Source organism: Aethalodelphis obliquidens, unplaced genomic scaffold, assembly GCF_003676395.1.
Source record: "Aethalodelphis obliquidens isolate GAN/ISIS:26980383/991018 unplaced genomic scaffold, ASM367639v1 scaffold11, whole genome shotgun sequence".
Lineage (NCBI taxonomy): Eukaryota > Metazoa > Chordata > Mammalia > Artiodactyla > Delphinidae > Aethalodelphis > Aethalodelphis obliquidens.
In genome coordinates, this window is record NW_020837955.1 from 25,968,843 (window position 1) to 25,989,060 (window position 20,218).

At 36.6% G+C, this 20,218-nt stretch overlaps 1 protein-coding gene and 1 pseudogene across 5 annotated transcripts in view; one reads left to right on the forward strand and one right to left on the reverse strand.

The window, feature by feature from the left end:
• The window catches only part of ADD3 (adducin 3), a 124,952-nt gene that overhangs the window by 9,761 nt on the left and 94,973 nt on the right, over positions 1–20,218 (forward strand). The gene's annotated exons all lie outside the window — the stretch shown is intronic.
• LOC113623401 (ATP synthase subunit f, mitochondrial pseudogene) lies at positions 6,309–9,332 on the reverse strand (annotated as a pseudogene).

The following is a 20,218-nucleotide window of genomic DNA, read 5'->3' on the forward strand; positions in this document are numbered from 1 at the left end:
GCATGGGAAAGGAGAAACTTGAAGAAATTGTTGAGACTTAATATTAAAAAATAGTCTAGCAATGGTTAAATCATTGTTAAATTAAAAGTGTTAAAGAAAGGTATTTTAATGAGGCATGTTTCATTAGTAGTGCTGGTTATTGATGGTCCTGCAGACAATAATAATGTTGTTTAAAATTTGTTTGGGCTTCAAATCGTCAATCATTTGTTTAACTGGAAGTAAGGGTTTTAAAAGTATTTGAATAATTTGGTTTGTTTTTTTCTTTTGCCTTTTTCTTTGTCTCAGGTTCTAAGGCAGTGATTCCTACTTGAGTGAATTCACTGTTTCAAAGTGGATTTTGTTCTTGTTTTGGCTTGCTCAAGTGGCCTCCCGTTTTGGTTTTTGTTATGTTTTCCCTAACTTCCAGAAACTGCTTATGGTAGTAGCCATGGGTAGAATTGGAGGTTGTAGAACCAGTTATAGGTCAAGAGTGGAGGTTTATGATACCTGGAATAGACCCGTCAGAGCCAGACAAGAAGGAATTGAAAGGAAACTTTGAAATTGTTATGATAAGAAGAATATCTTTGTTATATATCTATTATATATAATTACTTAATTAATCAGTAACCACTTTTCTCAGCCCCTTAAACCTGCCAAGGGTCATGTTAAGCACTTTACATAAATTACCTGAAGTTTAGTTAAGTAACTTGCCCAAGATCATACAGTTAATAAGTGACAGAGCCAAGACTTGAGCCCAGGGCTAATTCCTTTAAACGCTGTGCTCTACTGCTGTTTATTTAAGCTCATTCTTGTTGGTGACTGCACAAAGGACTTGAACTGAGGTTAGAATGATATTTCTACCTCTGCTGGAAAATATTGGTGGTTTTTGTTTGTTTGTTTTAAGAGGGTGATGAAATGGGTAAATGGGATTGAGATTTTACTAGAATCAGGAAATATATGAGAGATGGACTTTCAATATTTGCTATTTGGTTTGTCTATAATGTTCTTTTGTTGTTGTTGTTCCTTTTGCTATATTATTTATTAACTTGAAACCACAAGAAAAGTTTATTATTGAAACATTGAATTGTTTCACATTGCTTAAAATCTGCTACTTCTTGGGAGGAAGGGTTAAGTTGCTGAAGGAATTTATTCTGGATTTGGGGGTAGGAGCAGGGTTGGGGTAGGGAGGGATTTGTTAGTATTTCTATATTTTGCTTGCTCCTAAATACTTTTAGGTAGTAGTACTTTTTGATGTGGCAGTAATATTCCATGTCCACAGCACAGTAACATTCAACCATGTGCCAGTCTGGTCCTGGAGGAACCTCAGCTTCTTGTGCACATCAGGTATGCTCTGTAGACCAAATGAGTACCATACCTGACATTGTGTACTTATACTTTTGAAAGCATGTATTCTCAGTTAAAAGAAATTTAACACCTGAATAATATTGAATATGTTTTTGGTTTTTTAAAACATATTTTGTTTTTAAAAGCCATCCTTATTACTTTAAAAGGTTGGAAATCATTATTTTGGTATAACCCAAAGCTTTTAAAATTATAGTTCAGTGATGGTTGTGCTGTGTATTCTAAAACCCAGTTACTCTTTTGGGACTTCTGACTCTTTCCCTTCATATGTAAGAGCATAAAGCGTTATTGTCCAGAAAACACCCATAGGAATATCAATTATGTAACTCTTTGGGATTCTGACTCTATCCAGTCAAAAGTAAAAACAGCCAGCAACAACTAAGACGACTGTACAAAAGATGTTACTTGCCAGTGTGTGATGAATGCTAAATGACAGGTACAGATGACAAATGCCATAGGTCATCTGGTCAAGAAAAGAGCACCATGGATGGAATGGTCAGAAAAAGGTCCCCAGGAAAGAGGAATAAGGATGGGCCTTTAAAGGCACAGTAGGATTTCACTAGATGCAGACCATGGAAAGGGTTTTGGCAAGAAATTACTGTCCATGAAAATAGTAATCCTTTTTGTGTAGCATGACAGGAGATAGTTTATAATCGTGGTTCACAATCTCGTCTCACTGTAAGGCACTTGAAGGCTGCAACATACTCGTATCAGAAACAGTGCTGAGGACACACTTCCCTAGGAGGTGTGTTAGAATATTGTCGGGGAAGGGGGAGAGAGTGGTAGGTGTGGTGAAAATCATGTACCTTTTAACAGATTTTCTCTCTGAACCCCATGTGAAAATGATTGGTTCATAGAAACATCCTTCTACTGCTATTTTGAAGCCAGTAATGCTTAGGAAAGTTGTTACTTGAAAAAGAATTTAGAAATCCTCATCATTTCCAACACTGGACAAGGAAAGCCTCCTTTGGGGAAGAGGTGTACATTTTTTTAAAATCCGAATTTATCCATCATTTACTGTTTGCTGAATGCCAAAGTTTCATTGATGGTTCTGTTATAACTTTTAACTTTAATGTGTGGATAGATAGAGTTGTTGATACTATGAGGTATAACTTCAACTTAGCTTTTATAAATAACATTGTCTGGTTTTGGATTTTAGAGAATTTGTTCCAAGTGTCTGAATTCTCTTAGATTTAATAGTATTTATCACTTACTATTTGAAAAATACTTAGTGTAACTATTCAAGTTATCTTGAGCAAATCACTATTTCTTTTTCACTGTAGTTTTTTAAATATATAAAATATGTAAGGGGTTGAGATCATTTTAAGATCCATTTTAGTTTGAAGATGCTGTGATTGTAGTTCTAAGGAAGGTGAGTTTACCAATTAGTAGCTTTAGCTGGAAGGTGGCCAAGAAACCTATGATTGTACTATATGATGGTCCTGGGAATAGATCTAATAGAAAGCCAAGACCATGAAAGTCCTTGGCTCCGTGTATATGTGGCAGTTTAGAAAAGGACATCATCATTCTAGGAACTTGTCACCTCCCAGAGTTTTTTTCAGTTCTTCAGAAGCTAAGGGCCCTTGGCAATGGACAATGGATGGACCCTTTTTGAAAACAATGAAATAGTCAAGGATAGCAATTTTTCTTAAAGCCAACTATAGAAACATTGTAGCATATTTTTATAGAAATGGTGCTTTCCATTCCCATCACAACTTTATTATGTTTAGTATACTAGTTCCTCATAAATATTTCTCTGGCCTCTTTTTAGCTCTTCTGAGCAGCTTTATGCTTCCTTTCACTTGTTCATTTATTCAATCAACAAATATTTATTGAGCACTTACTATGTGCCAGGCCCTGTTCTGAGTGCTGGGAATACAGCAGTAAGCAAAACAGACAAACTCTCCTGCCTTAATGGAGTTTATATTCTTGGAGGTAAAGAGAAATAAATAAGTGAAGTATATATTTTGTTAATATAAATATTATGGAGAAATATAGAGCAGGGGAGGAAGATAAAGGGAGTGTTAGGGGGCAATGGCAAATTTAAATAGAGTGGCTAAGTGAAGTCCTCACTAAGAAGGTGACATGTATGCAAAGACTTGAAGAAGGTAAGAGAACGTGTACAATCGGTATTCCGTATCTGTGGCTTCTGCATCTGCAGATTAAATCAACCACAGATCAAAAATACTTGGGAAAAACAATTCCAGAAAGTTCTGAAAAGCAAAACTTGAATTTGTTGTGTGCCAGAGCCTACTTACATAGTATTTATAACTATTTACATAGCATCTACATTGGCTTAGGTATTATAAGTGATCTAGAGATGATTTAAAGTATATGGGAGGACGTGTGAAGGTTATATGCAAATATTAGGCCATTTTATATTGTATAAAGGACTTGAGTAGCCACAGATTTTGGTATCGCCAGGGTCCTGGAACAAATCCCCCTCGAGTACTGAGATGACTGTGTAATATCAAGGGGACTATCATGGCAGGCAGAGGGAATACCAAGCATGTGGTACTTGGTGTTGGGAAGCCACTGGATGACCCTTAGAAGTGGGACACGATCTGACTTATGTTTTAAAAGGATTATTTTGGCTGTGTTTTGACACTAGACCATAGTGGTACAATAATCTTGGTGCAAGATTGTGTATCTGTTAGAGGTGGTGAGATTTGAGTGGATTCTGAATGTATTTGGATGATAGAATCAATAGAATTTACTGACTGGGATGTGGGGTATAGGTGAGTGGAAGAAGTCAAACTTGACATCAAGGTTTGGGATGTAGGCAAAAGTTTTCAGGGGGAACAGTTTTGGGGAGTAGTAGAGAACAGAAGTTCAGTTTGAGACATAAGTTTTTTTGTTATCTTTTTTTAAAAATTATTTATTTATCTTTTGGCTGTGTTGGGTCTTAGTTGTGGCATGCAGGATCTATCGTTGTAGCACACGAGCTCTTTGTTGTGGCATGCAGGCTCAGTAGTTGTGGTGCATGGGCTTAGTTGCCCCGTGGCATGTGGGATCTTAGTTCACTGACCAGGGATCGAACTGGTATACCCTGCATAGCAAGACGGATTCTTAACCACTGGACCACCGGGGAAGTCCCATGAGACATATTAAGTTTGAAATGTCTATGAGTGATGTTGGAGTAGATGTTTCTGTGAGTGGAAGGTCAGTGCATAGTTATTGGCTGACTGTATAAAACTGGGAGTTGTCATTATTTTCCTCTTTCATTTAAAAATATTTGCATATTTAATGCCTTTGATGACTAGAATAAACTTTGCTGTAGTAAGAGTTTGATGTATTGCTGTATACATCTTTATTCTTTGGAGGGGTTTAATCTGTCTTGTAAAATCTAGAATTTACTTTGACTTCTAAGGACACTTAGTCCCAAAGGAAATCTTTTCCTCTAGGGACAGAACAATTTACTTTTAAGCAAAATGTGAAAATAAAAAGTGTTGTTACTGCCCTTAAAAATGTGTATGTGAGGGCTTCCCTGGTGGCGCAGTGGTTGAGAGTCCGCCTGCCGATGCAGGGTCCACGGGTTCGTGCCCCGGTCGGGGAAGATCCCACATGCCGCGGAGCGGCTGGGCCCGTGAGCCATGGCCGCTGAGCCTGCGCGTCCGGAGCTTGTGCTCCGCAACGGGAGAGGCCACAACAGTGAGAGGCCCGCGTACCGCAAAAAAAAAAAAAAAAATGTGTATGTGAATGTAAAATGGAACAGTTTGGCTGATCCTCCAAAAGTTAATATGGTTTAATGGTTAAAAATAGTTACATATTGATAGTTTCCATTATGACCCAGCAATTCTATTCCTACATTATACACTCAAGAGAAATGAAAACATGTTCACACAAAAACTTGTACACCACTGTTCATGGCAGCATTACTCATAATAGCCAAAAAGTGGAAACGGCCTAAATGTCTATCAGCTGATTAATGGATAAATAAATGTGGTATATCCATGCAATGGAATATTACTCAATCATAAAAAGGAATGAAATGCTGATACATTTTACTACGTGGTTGAACCTTGAAAACACTATGCTAAGTGAAAGAAGCAAGACACGAAACACCACATATTGTATGGTTCCAGTTGTTTGAAATGCACAGAATAGGCATGTCCATAGTGACTGAAAGCAGATTGATTAGTGGTTGCCAGGGGCAGGGGATAAGGGAAATAGGAAGTGTCTGCTTAATGTGTACTGGGTTTCCCTTTGGGGTGATGAAAAAGTTCTAGAACTAGATAATGTTGACGGTTGCACAACATTGTGAATATACTAAAAACCACTGAATTGTACAGTTTAAAAGAGTGAATTTTATGGTGTGTGAATTATATCTCAATTTTTAAAGGAAGATACCAGGAAAAAAAGTGTATGTGCGCACCCATATGTACACAAGAACAACTGAAACAACTTACATGGATCTTATTCCTAAAATCAAACTGTTTTACCAGTAGAAAGTTGATGAAGCAAGAATTACCACACTAAACTTGGTTTAGCTTGGTTTGCTTAAGGAGGCAGCGTTAAGATACTTAGATCATTCAGGTGGAAATCAGGAAGCAGTTTGTGATCCTATTTGGTGGCAAGTCATGGGTGAATCTAAGTGTTTTTAAATACCCAATTTTATGGAGATGACCTAGATAAGCAAAAGAAGCCTCTATTATTATCATTTATGTGGGTTTCAGAGAGCAGGAACCAGTTTATAAATGTTTATTAGGTCTTAAGTCATTAAAGATGGCTTAATTTTTTTCTCCATGCCTGTAATTTAAAAATATGGAGAACTCAATTCCCAACAATTTTTTTAGACAACCCACGATGATATTTACCTTCTTAAAAACACTATTACCATCAAAGAGTTGCCTGTTGAGGAAGTACAGGAAAGGATTGTCTTTAACTTTCATGTACCACTTACCCTAATGTTATTTTTTTATTAAGACATAATTTGCATACCATAAAATTTACCCCCTAATTTTATTATGAATATATATATATATATTCCTTTATTAGAATAAAAATGTCTGGAGAACAGAGGTCCATATTATTTGAGTGGCTTGATAAGTTTTCAGCATTTTAAGGGAAGCATATGAGGACCAGACCAGAACCATAGTGGGAAAAAGAGACACTTACGTAACTGACTCCAGCACCAACCTGAGAGCAATGCTATAGCAACAATTTAAAGGAAGTGCAGGTGGGCACAGAAAAGGGAAATGTTTATTCCAATGGGAAGAAATGATTCATGGAGGAGGATGGAATTTGAGTTGAGCTTTAGAGGATCTCTTAAATGTTGACGAGGAGAGTAAATTACTGACCGAAATAATAGGCTATGCAAAGGCATGTGGATCTGTGGATGGATGTGGTGGGAGAGAAAACAGGAAGGTAAGGTTGAGAGCACCAGATCATGAAGGCCTTGGGTGCTATTTTAAGAAATTTAGGTTTTATTCTGTGGCACTTATTTTAGCTAAAGAGAGGCATAATCAGATGTGTCTGAGATTTGTTGTTGTGAAGAATGTGGTGATAGAGAGTGTTGGCAGAGAGGCAAGTTAGGAAGCATTTAGAGATAAGCAAATGAACTGAGGCAATGGCTTTGAGGTTAGAAAGGGAGGAATGGGACGTTTTGGAGACAGAAATCCATACAACTTGCTGAACAGTTCAGATGTTGAGAGAACATTTGATCACCAGGGATAGAAATTTAAATATTGTGTTTTACTCCATTTCGAATACTCTGATTTATGACAGAGGCAAGATACACCTGTAAAACTAGAAATTAGGTAGATTCAGCAAGTCTTGAATGTATCTTTTCCTTACTATACATAAAAGACTTTAGAAATGTGACTATTTCATAATCTTCTTTAATTTTTACTGCTTGTCAGCTATTACTCAATTTTCCAATCTTTGGATATGTTTTCATTTGTGCATTTGGAAATGGTTGAATAGTCATCATTTTGGCAAAAGAATAGTATTTTCGTTTCCAAATGAAACTGTCTCCCTATGCTGTGCGCTTTTGTGCTTCATTTTAAACTTTTGTGTAGTGGAATAATAAAAAAGAGCTGAAGGTAGTATTGGGCATTGCAATATTAAGTATTGTACGCTGTCATTACAGGAAGTCATTGGGCCATCTTGAAATTTCCCCTTTATTACATTTAGTGGTTTATCTTGTAAATTCTAAAGTAACACATGGTAAGCACCTGTAAGAAACAATTAGAAATGTCAAAAGAAGTATGTGCAAAGTCATTTGTTTTTTTCTGTGTAAATTTAGTGGAGAATCCAATCCAATAAGACTTTTTTGCACATTTGTTTAATGAAACAACTAATATAAGATTTGGCTCCTCTGATGTTTCTCATCGCTTATTTACAGGCATGATTGGCCATTTTTGTTTGTAATTCCCTTTAATAAAACATGTACAAAGAGGGTGTCATATTAGGACACAGTGATTTTATAAATGGCTGAAAGAAAATACCAGATTTGACAGAACTGACTTCTAAAATATCGCAGTATAAAACTTGCTTTCATGCTTAAAAATCCTAAGTATTAAGTAATGTTTAAAATAACCTATTCAAAAGCAACTCAATAAAATTAAAAAATATTTTATAGACATTACAATATAATGAAAGTTTAAAAATCAGAAACGAGCACTCGCTGATTTTTTTTTTAAAGCAAGAATGATTTTATTAACTTGATTTCTAAGGTAAACTTACTATTTGAGTCACATTTTTACAAAATCAATTTCATTTTAAAATATCTGAAATTAACTTTTTAGTATGAAATATGAGGACATGAAACAAAATCCAAAAGGCACAAAAGAGTATAAAGTGAAAGTTGTCACTCCATCCCTGAACTACTACACTTTCTTTCTTCCTTGTATATTATTCTAGAGATATTTTTCATTCTTTATTTTTAAAATCCTGAATCAAGGCTTTGCCTGCCTACACCTGGTGGATGAATTGCTGCAAAAGAAATAAATAATAGCTGTAGGCTCAAAACAACCTGACGAAATAGGCAGCCCTGTTCTTCTCATAAGTGTGGTTTCTAGATTCATTGTCTCTTTTTATTAAAGAGTGTGCTTTCCTAGCTTCCCCTCCACTTAAGGCAAAGGTATGGAAAGTGGGAGGTGGTTAATTGTAATCATCTTTCACTCATATTTTACCCTAGGCAATGACAAGTAACTTTTATGAAATGATATGTGCTAACAAAGCAAATTCCAGCTGAGAAGTGCTCCCATGCAAAAACATTCTCTAGTACCTAAGGAAAAGAATGGTCAGCCTTTCCCATCTTTGTGCATCTACCCTGTTATGCCAGCTGGACTGGACTGCTTCTAAAACTTTACTTTTAGTTTTTTAGTACTTGGCATTATTTTGTTGACTCTGCCTTTGGCTGTCCACCAAGTCATTAGATTTTCTCCCAAGCCTTGGGATTACCTGACTCTAAACTTTCTGATACTGGACTTTGGTTTCTTTTCGTCTTTAGATGGTATTTAATAGAATGTCATTCTTATGCAGATACTGTAAATAATAGTTTCATATTTGTGCTGTGTGTGGAAGGGTCCTTTTAAAAAGTTTTCCAATGTATTTTTAAATTTTTGTACTGGTTATCTTTTATTGGTCATTGTTCTCAATTAGGGTATGAAAAGATTCAGCAGTGATCAGGTTCCTCAAGGAGGAGTGTCGGGCAAAGGTCATGGTCAGTGTGTCCTCAGCAGTGGGCCTTCTTCAGTGGTATTTGCAGAGCTGCTCATGTTTGAGTTCCTTCTAAGAAAGGCAGTAGTTGAAAAGCACCTAAGCTGCCAGTACTGTAGAAACCCCAGCAGTGTTAACTTTCTTCACATTGACATACCTGTTGCCATACCACTGGTAACCTCTTTGGAACACTCCAGCAATGCCCTTAGGGGCAGAATCCTGCCTCAGCATCCAACTTGGCAGCTCCCCTATTTTAACATCCATGAGTTTCTTTTTCACTGGTGCAACTGATGCCATCTTTTTTTTTTTTTTTTTTTTGCGGTACACGGGCCTCTCACTGTTGTGGCCTCTCCCGTTGCGGAGCACAGGCTCTGGACGCGCAGGCTCAGCGGCCATGGCTCACAGGCCTAGACGCTCTGCGGCATGTGGGATCTTCCCGGACCAGGGCACGAACCCGTGTCCCCTGCATCGGCAGGTGGCCTCTCAACCACTGCGCCACCAGGGAAGCCCCTGATGCCATCTTGGAATCCTGGGTGTGTGCCAATACTTTTTATTGTGCTAAAATACACATAATATAAAATTTACCATTTTAACCATTTTTAAGTGTACAGTTCAGTGGTATTAAATACTTTCATAATGTTGGGTAAACATCACCAACATCAATTTCCAGAACTCTTTTCATCTTGTAACACTGAAATTTTATACCCATTCAACAATAACTTCCCATTCCCCCTCCTGTATTCCTGGATCAGAAAAATTAAGATCAAGATTTTGGGTGATACAAAATCTGTTATTCCTGTTCCTAATCAAGATGTAATTTGAAACCCTCTATACAGGTCTGTATTATGCAACAAAGATTATGATTGACATTCAAGACCCAGGAATTGAGACAAGGGACACAGAACCTATGGCCTTTGATACATATTTCAAAGTGAAGAATTTAGCTGCATTATAATTGGAAGAGACCTCACCCTTCAGCTGTGCAAATTATATGTTGGTGGATGGGAGAGGGGGTGATAATTATGGGAGAGGCAGGGATCAGCAAACTGGTGCTAGCTGATCTGCTAGCTCTGCCCCCAGGACCCAATAAAAAGGAATTTTCCCCAGTAATAGAAATTGGGGTTCCACAGGTTTGTAGGTTTCATTGGATGCTAAAATTCTGCCTTTGTTGAATCATTCAGACTTTCTATTATGAGCAGAAGTGGGAATTCTCTGTAAACTTTATCATTTGGAGAGGCAAAATTTGGGAGAGTAAAGAGGAGGATGAAATCTAGACTCATAGAATTTTGGAAATCCTCACCTCATTTTTATGGGCGAAGGACTTCGTTTGATTGAGTGAAATGACATGTTCAGAGTGGCTGATGTAGACTCACAACTGTGATTCCTGACTCTCAGTCTAGTGCTTTTTCTACTTTATCACATTACCAGCCATCTTAACCCATTCATGCAATTCTGGGGTGAGGGAGTTCACCAGAATTCCACTTGACCTTCCTTAGAGCAGGGTTTAGGCAGGATGGGAGACCTTTATCTCTTAGGGATTTGAAGCTGCTTTTCAAGAAATAGTTGGTACCTTTCTTTGTTTTAATCTTTCATTGAATTAGGGATTGTATTGTAAAGAAGTTTTTCTTCTAAAAATCTGGACCATGTCGTGAACTTTCTTATTATCTTGACAAAAAGCTATGCTGATCTTCTATATATTGTTCCAGTTTAAGCGTACTCACCACTGAAGCAAGTCATGTACATGGTAAGTGTTACTGACATGTTTAGGAACATTATATTGAAAATTCAAACTAGATATATTTGGCTGCCTTGATTTTTTTTTTTTTTTCTTTCTTTCTGGAAAAGAACATATTTAAATGAGAAACAGTTCCACCCTCTGATGAAAAGAAAAAGTTTTAGGTCATTTGTTTCAGTAAAATAGATGATAGAATTTATGGCCCCAATTTTCCATTATTTTCAACTAAGTGTCCCATTACATAAGGCACAGCAAAGGAAGAAATTGGTCATAGAAATGTTAATGTTTTAGTATAATTTTGTGATTAAACTCAGTTATCAAATAAGATTTTTAGCTATCATATGTTGCATCATACCAAGGACTTTGAATGGAATCAGATTTTTTTTTCAGTGTTTTGCTATAGCATTTGGTTTCATGACAACAGTTTCAGTAGGCAGTGTTCAAGATAACCTGGTCTTTTCAAAATATTTATTACATATGGCCTTATGTAATACATCCTTCTCAGGAACTGAAAAGACTCATTATTATGGTGGGTGTGTAAATAAAATATAATTGCTTTTGATTTTACTATGGGTATAAAAGATGTGTTTTGCTCTGATTTTAAACCAATGTTAATAGGAGTAGGTACAAGGTCAGAGTACTTACTGGAGAACTTTGAGTTCAGTGTTTAAGTTGATTTAAACTACTTGGAGGCTGGCTAGCTGTGTTTCATGATGACAGTATTTGTATTTAAAACCTTATAGGCCAATTTTATGAAAACCATGTCATATTTCTTTTAATTATTGATTTTTTAAAAGCTTCTATTGGTGTTTCTCCCTGAGATTTTGGTCTATAGAGAATAAAATGTCTTTTAAATAGATGCTTCAATTACCTGAAATTCCTTGGGTCCTTTAATGGAAGAGAACCAAATGATTAAGCACACAATGGAGTTTCAGGGATGTATTGGAAGCAATGACTTCTACGTGGGTGCTAAAGTCAGCGCACTTTGACTCCAGTATCTTCTTTTGTCTAGTGTACTTACAATCAACATTCAGAGGGAAAACTGTAATATTTTGCACAAGTCTTAAGCAATAAAGATAAATGTATTCACGAATGTATATGAAACCAGAAGTTGGAACGATGGCTTTTAGATATTGGAGGAACATAAGTGAGAAGGCCACATGTTTGGCTGGTTACTATAAGAATTGACATTTATTTACCATTTAGGATCAGAGTAATTAATTATGTGTTTCTCCAAAGTGTTTTGATAACCCACTACATTTTCTTTTAAGAGGTTTAGTCATAAGGGTTTGGGCCTTCTGTTCAGGGATGGCTTTTGTACACAGTTTTATTTGAAGTCTCATATGAAGGCCCTAGACTACTGCTGTCCCCTTCCCCAAAATACAAGTATAATTTAAAATTTTCTAGTAGCCATGTTGAAAAAAAAAGAAACGTGAATTTTATTGAACACAATTTAAAAATATCCAACATGTAATCAATATTAATGAAGTGTTGATTCATTGAAATATTGATTCAGTGAAAGATTAATGAAATATTTTGCTCTTTTTTTAATATACCAAGTCTTTGAAATCCTGTATATATTTTACATTTTAGTACATCTCAGTTCATACTGGCTGCATTTCAAGTACTCAGTGGTCACATGTGGCTGGTGGCTACCAAATTGGACAGCACAGCTCTAGAACATCTTTCTCTTTTGTCCCACATCAGTGTTGAGGATTCTTCCACTAGAAATTTATTTTGGGGGGACTACAGTCTTGCCATCTATCTCTATCTGTGCTCTTCTATAATTGAGTGGAAAATGAAAAACTCCATAGAGGAAAAAACAATTCTCAATCATATTTGTTTTAACAATTTTTCGCCTTTACAGAAACTAGTACTGCTGAAGAAATGCCAGTGTTACTGAATGGGAACTTTAGAGGGCAGCTGCAGTTGGTGTGCGTAGGTGAAGAGAGCTGGGGTAGAAAAGGAAGAGTCAGCACTGGGTTGTGGAAATAGGACAGATCTCACTTTGAATCCTGCTGGCCTTGAGCAAGTTACTTCACTTCTCTGAGCCTTTTTACTTTATTCATGTGTAAAATTGGGATAAAATTACCTATCTCTTGAGTTGCTATGAAGATTAAATAAGATGATGTATGTGAAGTATGTCCTATGTATCTGGTACCTATGAGGTGCTCAATAAGTTTGTGTTGAGTAAATGATTGTTGCTTGCTTATGTCCCCCACTCCCAAATCCCTGCTTGTGAGAGGAATAAGGAAGGAGGTAGGTATGCCTAAAATAAATGTCGAAATAGAGTAAAGAAGCCTATCCTGTTTTCTAAACTGATTGGGATTCAATGTTTGTCCAGAACAAACTAGTCCCTAAGCATTGTGTTTAATTGAGATTTTAATTCAGGACCATTATCTGAAAGGTTCACAAAGGAATGATGTGAAATAGTTCGTACTCTACATTGCTGAAATAGAAATGAATTTTGTCAATTTTATTTCAGTATACTTATTTCAATAATCAGTAAAAATAGAACCTGCAAATGTTTCTAAAATTTGTTTCAATTATTTAAGAGAAAAATCTCAATTATTAAAGATACCTCTTTATCTTTTTACCACAAGGGATTTTGCAGTTTGGAATTTATGTTTTGCATCTACTTCAGAAGGCTTGTCTTCAGAGTGATAGTATACTGATGATTGTAAACTTGTGTAGTAATTGGAACTGAGGAAAACTTTTCTAAATGGAAGGAAAGCTGCCACTTGGTGACTGAGCTTTATGTTACAATGCAAGTGACCTTTTCTTCTTGCTCAGGCATTAACATCAACTTGTATTTTTAGATAGAACGGGGACTTTCTGTGTCATTAGCTGTATAGCATATTCTGAATCTATTTAGGAGGGAGTTTTCAATCATACATATATTTCTGATTTGCTATGCATTTTGAGAAATTTATAATTCACTGAAATGTGGGAAAGTGTGGAGTGTTCTGAACAGATGATTAGATTAGATATGAACTTTTCAAAGCTTTGTGTGCACCCAACGTGTAGCCCACATCTGTGGTAATGTTCTTGGAAATCGGTCACATTTGAAGATTCAGTTCTTTGCCAATAGCATCTGGTTGCACTTTGCATTACAGACTTTGAAAGTAGTTTTTGAATTGCAAAAGAGCAAACCACATGACACATTTTCTTACCTGACTGAAAGTTGTTTACAGTTATAGGTGAACTTTAACAAACAAGGTAACTAAAGGCATAATTGTCCAAATGCATGGATTGTTATCACTGACACCTGAGATAGAGGATTCTTATAGTTACCAGCTTTTCAAGTTGTCCAGACTTTTTCATTATTCTAATGACCCCTGACAGAGGTCTTATTTACTAAAAGTTCTTTAAGGTTTGTGGAATTTTGAAGGCACTGACCTGGTTGGAATACACTGTGTTCATTGGCAATCATGAAATGGTGTTAATTGACGTGATTGGCATTCCTTTACCAATTTCTTACAGCTCCCTACAGGTGTTAGTAGTTACATTCTTGTGTAGATCTTTGTCATAACTGATTGTGTGAGCTTTTGATATAATAATAGAAATATAGGGCTAGGCAACCTAGAGAAGATTTGTGCCATGTATTAAGTGGCATGAATCTAGGCTAACCTGTGAACTAGGCAAAATATGTCCTTGGTTTCCTTAAGATTCCCTTCTCAGCACCCCCTGTTTTTGCTTTCTTTTGCTTTCTTCCTCTTGACTTTCCAGGTGGCTAACCTGTATCAGATAATCTCTGTTGAAATGTTAGTTAATTAGTTCACTGCTTTTCCAGAGATGTTTACATTTTAAAAGTGAGATCTTTTAATAACAAGGCTTTCAAGGTCCCTAGTGGGATAGTGAGTAACAAGTATTGGGGTAGATTCTGTGGACTGGGCCCAGGCTTGGTGTCAGGATTGTAGGGCCCCACTGTCCAATACAGCAAGCACTAGCTGCATGTAGCTACTGACCACCTGAAATGTAGCTAGAATTAATTGAGATGTACTGTTAAGTGTAAAATACACACTAGATTTCTAAGACTTAGTACAAGAAAAAGACTGTAAAATAACTCAATTTTTAATATTTATTACATGTTGAAATGATATTTTGATATATTGGGTTACATAAAATATATTACTAAAATTAATTTACCCTGTTTCTTTTTACGTTTTTAATGTGACTACTAGAAAATTTAAAAGCAGTTATGGGGACTTCCCTGGTGGTGCAATGGTTAAGAATCTGCCTGCCCATGCAGGGGACAAGGGTTTGAACCCCGGTCCGGGAAGATCCCACATGCCACGGAGCAACTAAGCCCGTGTGCCACAACTACTGAGCCCACATGCCACAACTACTGAACCCACGTGCCACAACTACTGAAGCCCGCACACCTAGAGCCCATGCTCCACAACAAGAGAAGCCACCGCAGTGAGAAGCCTGCACACTGCAACGAAGAGTAGCCCCCACTCGCTGCAACTAGAGAAAGCCCACGTGCAGCAACAAAGACCCAACACAGCCAAAATAAATAAGTATATAAATTTATTTTAAAAAATAAATAAATAAAATAAAAGCAGTTATGGCTCACATTTTATTTCTATTGGACAATGCTATTATAAGGACAAGAGAGTTTATGTTGTGTTCTTACTGTTGGGAGCTTGCAGAGGTTCAGGGAAATGCTCCCTCAGGATGCCTTAGCTACAGCTATTCCAGCTGACTTGGCTGGGCCACTTTGTATTACAGTGCTGCTTTGAGAGCTGTTGCCTACAAGCAGCCACTGTCTCTCCTTGTTCTCTAACTCTCCCAATTCATGAAGTATGTATGTATGTATTTATTTATTTTCATGAGGAATTTAAAAAAAAATTACTCTGCCCACAACCTCTAATGGTTGTTATCTCCTGACTAGCTTCTTCTTGAAGGTAGGTGATTAAAAAGATTAGTTTATAGCTACTATTTATTGGGCACTGTCCATGTACCAGATACTGTGCTAGATACTTTACATAAAATCTTGAATCCTAACATCGCTTCTTCAAGACTGATAATTATAAATGACAAAAGAGATTCAGATACATTGTGACTTTGCCCTGGGTCAGCTAGTGGCAGCTATGTGGCAAAATCAGGATCCCATCCCAAATCTCTCTGATTCCAGAGCCATTGTTCTTTCTGCTTTATTATGCTCTACTCATGTTTTCCATTAACTATGTGTGTACTTTAGTCTGAAACAGAGTGCTCTCTATAAAGGGCTCTCTTGCCAAATGGTGTTGACTGATCTTTAAGTTGATTTCCTTTGTCTTGGTGAATGACTTCAGTGCTCCTCACTCCAGGTCACTTTCCTCCCCTGTCTAGTACCTAGTGAGTGGCCCAGACATTAATGGAGAGACTTAAGCTTATTGACAGCCTGTTGAGCAGGACAGATAATCTAAAAGCCTCCTGTGAAAAAGCATCCCTTCTAAAGTCAATCAACAAAGAATGTTTCCGATGTCTTCAGGAAGAGATACAAGAAGAGAACTCTGAATGCCAGGAATATCAAATCTTAGACTTCAGAGACTGGCCATATAAGGAAGGGGCTTTTTATAGACAAAGGGGGTGAAGTAAAATAATGGGATAGAATAAGCGTATTGAGCTGGATAAGTCTTGTATAATCCTAGGCCATCGTTTAATGGCTGTGTCCTTGACATTGTTGCATTAAGAATGAGAGCAAGGGAAATAGTCCATGTGTTGGCATGCTTGTCTATAAATTAGAGTAGATATAGTCATAACTCATGAGTGCTCTGGAAGGCTGGATGCTGCATTTACTCTGCTGCCTTCACTTAGGCTCAAGCAAGTGGTATTGACTTTGAAAATAAAAATAAGAGGAGAAAAGGAAGATCAAAGAGGTTCAAGAAGTGAAACTAGCCTGGACGTGGGCCACAGGGAGGTTTGGGCAAATTCAAAAATGCAAAGCCCTTTTATACATGTACACACATTGTATTGATAATACTAAAAGCTGTGTAAACTGTAAAATACTGTTATTTCAGGCAAGGAACTGTGATATACTAGAAAGAAAATAAAATTTCTAACTAGGTGGTGTAGATTCAATTTTCCCAGCTCTGCCACCCCTAACTGTGTAACCCTAGGAAATTATAGAATCTGAGATACTCATTGTCTTTCTACCTCTCTGACTTTCCTTCATGGTTTAATAAGATTGTGATGAGTTTGAAAACGCTTTGGGTATGCTCATGTGCTGTATGCATGTTTTTAGTGTTTTTATGCTGTTATTTACTCTTCATCTGAAGCGTTGCTTACCTGTGAAACTTCATTGAGAGGAAAAAATGGGTACCCAAGAACACGCATGATTAAAGGAAGTTAGAGTTAAATGGCCAACAAGTAGGACTAATTTGGCTCACATCCCTAGGCTTTATAAAAGGGACAGTGGCAGCCTTGTGGGTGAAGGGAATGTGGACCTAATTGCTTATTTAATTCATTCATCCTTTTAACCCCTTTTAAAACTTGACTTTTGTAGGTCGATTATATAATGCATGAGTGTGAAAGCACACATGATGTTTCTCTTTAAGTGAAAAGCACTATTCCGTGACTATTTTTAAAAAGATTTTGATATATTCATAGTAATAAACCTGGTTTGCATTTCTTTGAGGCTCATGGTCTTCAACTTCCGACCAAGTTAGTAAAGGGTTGCTATAACTACCAGATGGCAGTCTTTCTTAATCCAGTGTTAGACACCAACAGACTTACACAGAATGAATGTAAGCAGAATTGAAGCACAGAATTTGAAGTATTATTTAAACTGCTTATCTTGTAAATTTAGCATAAAGAGGATAAGTTGTATATATTCATCTTACCATGCAATTTTTTGGTTCTCAGGGCAATCCCGGAATGCATCTTTAGTTTGTATTCTATGTAAAATGCTGGCTACAGGGATATTTTGCCAAATGCCAGTTTGAAATTTACTTGGGATCCATCCAGATGGCAGATCAGTTGTGCTAATCAACTGAGCCCATTTCTGGGGAATGGAATTTCATAGCAGGAGCAGTATTCTTGAAGTATAGTTATTTTTAAAATAAATTAAATTTTAATTTTAAAATTCTCATGTGCTATATTGAAATGTATGTAGTATAAACATTGTAATATATGTAGTGCAGATACTTCATGCATTTTTATAAGTAATAAACAGCAGGAACAGTAGGTTCATTGTATTGTATTCATTTGTTTTTCATTTCTATTTTGAGTTCCTGGGATCATAACTTGCTTCCCCTTAATCTCTATGAACAAGAAAGATACTGAAGTGCAGATGGGTTAAACCTAGTAAAGGTAGGCAACTCACTTTCTGTGTAGAATTAGCTTTAAACTAATACTCTGTTTAAGGTGAGGTGGTAGATAGACTTAGTGAAAGACAACTTGGCACAAATGAAAAAGAATTCAAACAACATACATGGGGATTAGACCTGAAGAACTAATATGACTCCTTTTTATCCTCAAAGTTAACCTGTATAAGTGTTAATATACACTTTCATGTTCACATTAGAAACCTCATGCCCCAGAGTAGCATTTCCCACAGTATGTTCTGTAGATCATTAGTTCTAAAAGATTTCCCATGAAAAATAGTTCCAAATATGTTTGGGAAACTATTTTCTGCACTCTTTCTCTTAAAGGCTCATAATGAATATTAGCATAGCAAAGACTGAGAAGTATTGCTAAGTACTGGGTTGACCTTAAAAAAAAAAAAAAAAACCTCAGTGTATCGCAAATTAAATATGTCACATAGACCAGGGAAATCAATCAGTCTCTCTAATAAAATGTATTAATATCCCATGGAACTCTTGTTTCTTAGAATATACTGGGGGAAATAATGCCCTTAAGTAATGTGTTAGCAGATCTCAGAGCTTATTTTTGTGATTACTCTTTTTTTAAAAAAATCACAATTAAAATTATATTTGGCAGTTATAGATATCTTAGCCTGGGGGATAGAATGCTTGTGTTTAAACTTTTGTTTTAAAATTATAAGACAACTTTACATAGAAATTTTATAATTTTACATAAAAATGTTCATTTCTATGAGGTATGTCTTTACATTGATATTCATATCTTTTGGGGGCATTTTGATGTTTTTTGTAAATGTAATTTTTCTTATACCTTAAAATTTACATTTATTTTTGATAGACCAGATAATTTCTTTAGCAAGCTATTTTCTAATTATATATTGTTTCACGAATAAAATAAAATGTAATTGTTTTAAATTCAACTCTCAGGTAAAGAGACATTTTAGTAGCAATTAAACTAGTCTGTAATTGTTTTTACCTGAACTGGAAGGAAAATCAAAGATTTCAGTAACCCAAGATACTGCTATGAAATTTGTTCTATGAAATGAGGTTTTGAGACTGTCAACTTAGACAGTGACACTCTACAGATGAACAAATTACTTCTCTATATCAAAGCCTACTATTTATATTCTCTAACCTGAATATACATCATGGATTTTAAGCATTTCTTGCTTTTCATGAATTCCTTAAAAATGACATCTGAGAATTTTAAAAAATGTTACAGCTAAATGTGGATCTTGAATCATCCCCAGGTTGGAAAACTGGAAAGTTGTGTCGTATTGTGAGTAATAAAAAATACTAAATATATTCAAGCTTAGTGTGAGCCAGCGCATACATTAAGTTAAACCAAAAAAGCTTAACCAGCCACGTTTCAGGTTTTGGGATATGTAATGTATAAATATAACCTCCTACAAGAAAAGAAACAGCTGGGCTTCCCTGGTGGCGCAGTGGTTGAGAGTCCGCCTGCCGATGCAGGGGACACATGTTCGTGCCCCGGTCCGGGAAGATCCCGCATGCCGCGGAGTGGCTGGGCCCGTGAGCCATGGCCGCTGAGCCTGCGCTTCCGGAGCCTGTGTTCCGCAAAGGGAGAGGCCACAACAGTGAGAGGCCCGCGTACCACAAAAAAAAAAAATGAAATAGCTGTCTTACCCATTAACCACCAAACTAAACCATATTTTATTTTCAGTTGTATTTGGAAGACCATGTTTCTGTTAGCTTTGGCTTGCCATTTGCTGAATAACTAAAAATGGCATGTTTAAAACTAAGTAGTATTTAATGACTAGACCATCAAACCCCAAATGGAATTGAGGGAGAGATTCTTTTACTGAAATATAAAAATTTTTTTCCCTTTACTATTATGTTAGACAGTACAAGATCCTTAAACTTGCTCTCTTATGGAACATAAAGTAAATATCTTATCCACACAGTTTCCTTTCATCCATAGGATTGGTTAGTGAGGAAGCCTAAAGATTATAGTGATAACTAACTCCACCAGAAAGGAGCTGCTCAGCAACAGAAACAGGATCAAAAATTTTACAGCTGAGTTAGATGAGCTGACGAAAGAGAAACTGCACATGTGGAACTAACTTTCCCAGTTACCTGTAGAGGGACCGGCTCTCTTACTGCCAGTGATAGTGTGAAGCCTTTTAGACTGGTGGTTCTCAGACAT